The sequence below is a fragment of the Dipodomys spectabilis genome, unplaced genomic scaffold, assembly GCF_019054845.1.
Source record: "Dipodomys spectabilis isolate Male_0828 unplaced genomic scaffold, ASM1905484v1 ptg000078l, whole genome shotgun sequence".
NCBI lineage: Eukaryota > Metazoa > Chordata > Mammalia > Rodentia > Heteromyidae > Dipodomys > Dipodomys spectabilis.
Window position 1 is genome coordinate 693,255 of NW_024870755.1, and position 6,068 is coordinate 699,322.

Below are 6,068 nucleotides of genomic sequence, written 5' to 3' on the forward strand. Positions count from 1 at the left end.
TTTTATTGTGTGTCTTAGAGATGCATTTTGTATTTTATTGTGTATGATGACAGATACAAATGTGCTGACATGCATGACAACCTATTCCCATGTCTATAGAGTTGCCTATGCCTTGTTCATCCTAGATGAGACCCAGGACTTTCACAGGGCCGGAAAGCAGGTGAACTGATGTACTGCTTACATCAGGATTCATGTTTTGGCAGTGTTGTGATTTGAACTCAGAACCTAGCAGGCCCATTTGGCAAAAGGGTCAAGGTGAGGACACTGGCCTGTGAGCAACTGAGGAGCTAGACCGTTTCCAGGACCTGACATTGAGCACCAGGGAGGCCCCGGATAGGCATAAATTCATAATTTAAACATAGGACCTCTATTTATATACATGTTTGGACAGCATCTTGCGTTCGGTGCACTTCTCCTTAATTTGTGTCTAATTCATGGAGGTAATGTGTATTTTACTGAGTATGGTGACAGTTATAACTGTGCTGACATGGATGTCAACCTGTTCACATGGCTATAGAGTTGCCTTTATAGCATGCTCCATTCCTAGCTGAGAAGCAGGACTTTCGCAGCATAGGAAAAGAGAAGGATCACTTGGCTTCTCACATCAGTATTCATCTTTTGACAGTGCTGGGATTTGAACTCAAGGCCTAGAAAACCCAAGCGGTGAATGGGTCATGGTGAGTACACCAGCCTCTGAGCCAATAGAGGGTTAGGTCCATCCCGGGACCTGAGGTTGAGCCCTGGTGGGGGCCATTATTGTTATAAATTCATAATTTACAGAGATGATCTCTATTTACTTACATGTGTGGAATGCATCACGCATTCAGTGTAGTTATTCTCTTTATTTTGTGTCTTAATCAGGGATGCATTTTGTATTTTATTGCATATGATGACAGATATAACTGTGCTGATAAGGATGGCAACCTATTCCAATGTGTATAGAGTTGCCTATATAGCATACTGTGTCCTAGCTGAGACCCAGGACTTCACAGCACAGGAAAACAGGTGCAACAATGGGCTTCTGAAAGAAGCATTCAGGTTTTGGCAGAGTTGGGATTTGAACTCAAATCCTAGCAGCCCCAATTGGTAAAAGGGTCAAGGGGAGGACACTGGCCTGTGAGCAACTGAGGAGTTAGGCTGTTCCCAGGACCTGACATCGAGCCCCAGGGAGAGCCAGGATAGGAATAAATTCATAATAGAAACAGGATCTGTATTAACATATTGGTATAGACAGCATCTTGCGTTTGGTGCACTTCTCCTTAACTTGTGTCTAATTCATGGAGGTATTGTGTATTTTGCTGAGTATGGTGACAGATATAACTGTGCTGACATTGATGGCAACCTCTTCCCATGTTTATAAAGTTGCCTATGCATTCATTCTCCATCCTAGCTGAGACCAAGGACTTCCACATGAGAGGAAAACAGGTGCAAAGATTGGCTTCTGACATCAGGATGAAACTTTTGACAGTGCTGGGATTTGAACTCAAATCTGGGTAACCCCATTGCACTGTGGGGAAAGGGGAAGCTCACCATCCTTGAAGACTAGGATGTCAGACCTGGTCCAGGGCCTGACTTGAAGCCCCAGCACTGGACAAAATAATAAGCCCACCTCTTTTAAACATAGGATCTCTACTTCCGTACTGGGGTGGTATGCATCTTGCCTTCAAGGTAGTTTTTTTTTAAATTTTGAGTCTTATTCATAGATGTATTGTGTATTTTATTGAGTATGGTGACAGGTATATCTGTGCTGCCCTGGATGACAACTGATTCCCATGAGTAGAGAGTTGCCTATGCATTCTCCATCGTAGCTGAGACCCAGAACTTGCACAGCACAGAAGAAGAGGTGCAACAACTGGTTTCTCACATCAGGGTGAATTTTTGGCAGGGCTGGGATTCAAACTTGGGGCCTAGGAGGCCCAACTGACCAATAGATCCATGTGAGCACACCAGCCTGTGAATCACTAAGGAGCTGGGCCTTTCCCAGGAACTGAGATCTAGCCCTAGGGAGCCCAAAATAATCCTCAATGCATCATTGAAACATGGGATGTCTATTCACATCCATGTGTGGACTTCCTCCTGCATTGAGGTTAGTTATCCTTTCCATTTTGTGTGTTATTCATGGATGTATTGTGTATGTTCTTGAGTATATGATGACAGGTATAACTGGTCTGGCATGGATGACAACCTATTCCTATGGCCACAGGGTGGCCCATGCATTCTCCATCTTAGAGGAGACCCAGGACTCGCACAGGAAAGGAAAACAGGTGCAATGATTGGCTTCAGAAATCAGGATGAATCTTTTGGCACTGCTGGAATCTGAACTTGGCGCCTAGCAGGCCCAATAGGAGAATGGGTCCACGTGAGCACACCAGCCTGTGAGCCACTAAGGATCTAGGCCATTCCCAGGACCTGAGATCGAGGCCTGGAGTGAGGTGGAGCACAATCGTTGTCCATTTATAAGCTGAAGGTAGTATGCAAATAAGTACATATTTGAATAAAGTAGGAGACATGGCGACCTGTGATGGAATCCAATTTACCCTGTGACTACCAATTCTCAGATCTTCCCCAATGCCTCCATTTCTTGACTGTGATGATTATTGTCACACTTCATTAACCCTTCATAAAAAATAATGGATACCCCATGAGTCTTGCTTATCATTTCCTACTTGCATCCTGCAGGAACTACTCATTCAAGGATGAGATGATCATATTCCACACTTCCTAGGTCTGGAAACAAGTACTTCAGGATCTTCCACCATTCCCACAATATAGGGGGGCTGACCCGGATTCCAACCCATGGCCTCCGTTGAACGGTTGGCTGTAACTTCCCTGATAGCCAGCAGGCCTTCAGCCATGCCAGGTCACCTTCACTCTGTAGGCCACCGGGTTCAGACCAACATGGTCACTATGCAAAGGAAAATAAACGTACAAGCACGAGGTGGAAATTCCTGCTGCTTTTTTCCCCTTCTGGCCGTTTTTTGTTTTTTGTTTTTTGTTTTCCTGCAAGCCCCGGGCTCCTAGGGTCCGAGGATGGGCTGTGGGTCCGGAGGCTACAGCCTAGGATGATTGCAGCAAAGGCAGTGTTACCTCGACTTGAGTTCAAGGCCTGGGTTTGGCGAAAAAAAACATAAATAAATAAAAAATTATGAATGAAGCACCCTCGCTCAGAATTAACGCCATTTTATTGCCAGAGCTGGGATTTAAATTCAGGTCTGGGAAACTTTGTTGCACTGTGGGGGAAGGGGAAGATCACCATCCTTGAAGACTACACGGTCAGGCCTGCTCCCAGGGCCTGAACTGAAGCCCCAACACTGGCAAAAATCATATGCCCACCTATTTTACACATGGGATCTCTATTTACATATATGTGTGGAATGCCTCATGCTTTCAGCATGTGTCTTAGTCAAGACTGCATTTTGTATTTTATTGAGTATGATGACAGATATAACTATACTGACATGGATGGCAACCGATTCCCATGTCCATGGAGTTGCCTATGCTTTCTCCATCTTAGCTGAGACCTAGGACTTTCACAGGACAGAAAAGCAGGTGGATCTATGGGCTTCTAATATCAGGATTCATGTTTCGGTACTGTTGTGATTTGAACTCAGAACCCAGCAGGCCAATTGGCGAAAGGGTCAAGGAGAGGACACTGGCCTGTGAGCAACTGAGGAGCTAGGCTGTTCCCAGGACCTGACATCGAGCCCCAGGGAGGGCCAGGATAGGCATAGATTCATGCTTGAAACATAGGATCTATATTGACATATATGTGTGAACAGCATCTTGCATTCAGTGCACTTCTTTTCCTTATTTTGGGTCTAATTCATGGAGGTATTGTGCATTTTGCTGAGTATGGTGTCAGATATAACTGTGCTGACATGGATGATGACCTGTTCCCATGGTTATAGGGTTGCCTATGCATTCATTCTCTATCCTAGCTGAGACCCAGGACTTCCACATGAGAGGAAAACAGGTGCAATGACTGGCTTCTGACATCAGGATGAAACTTTTGTCAGTGCTGTCATTTGAACTCAGGTCTGGTTAACTCCATTACACTGTGGGAGCTCACCATCCTTGAAGACTAGAATGTCAGGCCTGGTCCAGGGCTTGATTTGAAGCCCCAGCACTGGACAAAATATAAAGCTCATCTCTTTTAAACATAAGATCTCTATTTACATACAGTTGTGGTATGCATCTTCCATTCAATGTAGTTTTTTTTTTATTTTGAGTCTTATTCATGGATGTATTGTGTATTTTATTGAGTATGGTGACAGGTATATCTGTGCTGCCATGGATGCCAACCTATTCCCATGGCTATAGAATTGCCTATATAGCATTCTCCATCCTCGCTTAGGTGCAGGACTTTCACAGGTCAGGAAAACTGGTAGATTGATGGACTTCTCACATCAGGATGTATCTTTTGTCAGTACTGGTATTTGAACTCAGGGCCTAGCAGGCAAAATTGGTGAATGGGTCAAGGTGAGCACATCAGCCTGTGAGCCACTAAGGTGCTAGGGCGTTCCCATAACTTGACCTTGAGCCCCAGGGTGGGGCTGGTGCACCATATTCATCCATTCTTATGCTGAAACTTGTGTGCTAATAAATACCTATTTGTATAGAGTAGGAGATGTGGCGAACTGTGTTGGAATCCTATCTACCATGTGAGTACCGATTCTTGGATCTTTCCCAATGCCTTGATTTCCTGAACGTAAGTATTATTGTCACACTTCATGAAGTCTTAATTTAAAATAATCATTGTGCCAAAGGTCTTGTCTATCATTTCCTATGCGAATCATGCATTAACATCTAAACTCTTCCCTAGACCTGAATTCAAGCACCAGCCCGAAAAACGTAACATTTATAGACATCTTAAATATATGAGTTATACTTACATCTATATATTCAGTCTATATCGTGTTTGTTGGAGTGATTCATTATATTTTATTATTGATAGATTGATTTAGCATTTATTTTATGGGCTGTGAGTGCAGCTATAATATTTATTACATTTATTCCAATCTATTCCATAGCATGTAGCTTTGCAGATATATTATGTACATCATACCTGGCACCCAGTACTTGCACAGAAAAGGAAAACAGGTGTCACACATGGAATCTTACACCAGGAAGAAACTTTTGGCAATGATGGAAACTAGACTAAGGGCCAAGGAGGCCCAATTCATGAATGGGTGAGTGTCATCATGGTAGCCGCTAGCCCATTCAACTGCCAAGTGGATCCCAGTGTCTGGGATCAAGCCCCAGGTTTGGCCAAAATAGCAATAACTCTCTATGCAGATGATGGTATATAAATACATATAAATTTAGATATTTAGATACTGTTAGAAATGTCTATCTGGTATTCAATGATATATACTACATTCCTATGGATTCTCAGGTCTTCAGTGAGGATTCCATTTAATCAATGGTATTCTTTTAATGCAAAATAAACTATGAATTTTAATCAATCTGTGTCCTGTGATTATTGGGTCTAATTTTATGCTAGACTGATTCATGAACTACTCATCCAACCATGACATTGATCACATTCCTTTGGTGCTCCTAGGGACAGGCAATAATTTTGTAGGCTCTCCAGCCCTTTGTAAGTGTCATAATAAGGATTCAAACTCAGGGCCTAGGTGTCCAGGTTGGCCTATGGCTTCGCTGACAGCCCGACAGCCTTCAGCAATGCCAGGTGAACTACAGGTTGCAGCCGTGTCACTTGGACACGGGAATGGTCACCATGAAAGGAAGGGAAACCCGAGAAACTACTGACCATCCGCAGTTCACAGCTTTTTTTCAAGGCCATTTTCATTTTGATTTCGTCAGCCCCCAAGACCTAGGATCCTAGGATGGGCTGTGGGTCCAGAGGTTGCACCATCCTAGCCTAGGGTGATGTTAGCTGAGGCAGAGTTTCCAGGACCTGAGTTCAAGCCCTGTGATTGGCAAATAAATAAATAAATAAATAAAACCTAAAAATATTAAAAGGACTAATGAAGCTCCCTGGCTTGGAATTTGTGCCTTTTTTTTTTTCCTGCTAGTCTTGAGGTTTGAACTCAGAGTCTGAGTAA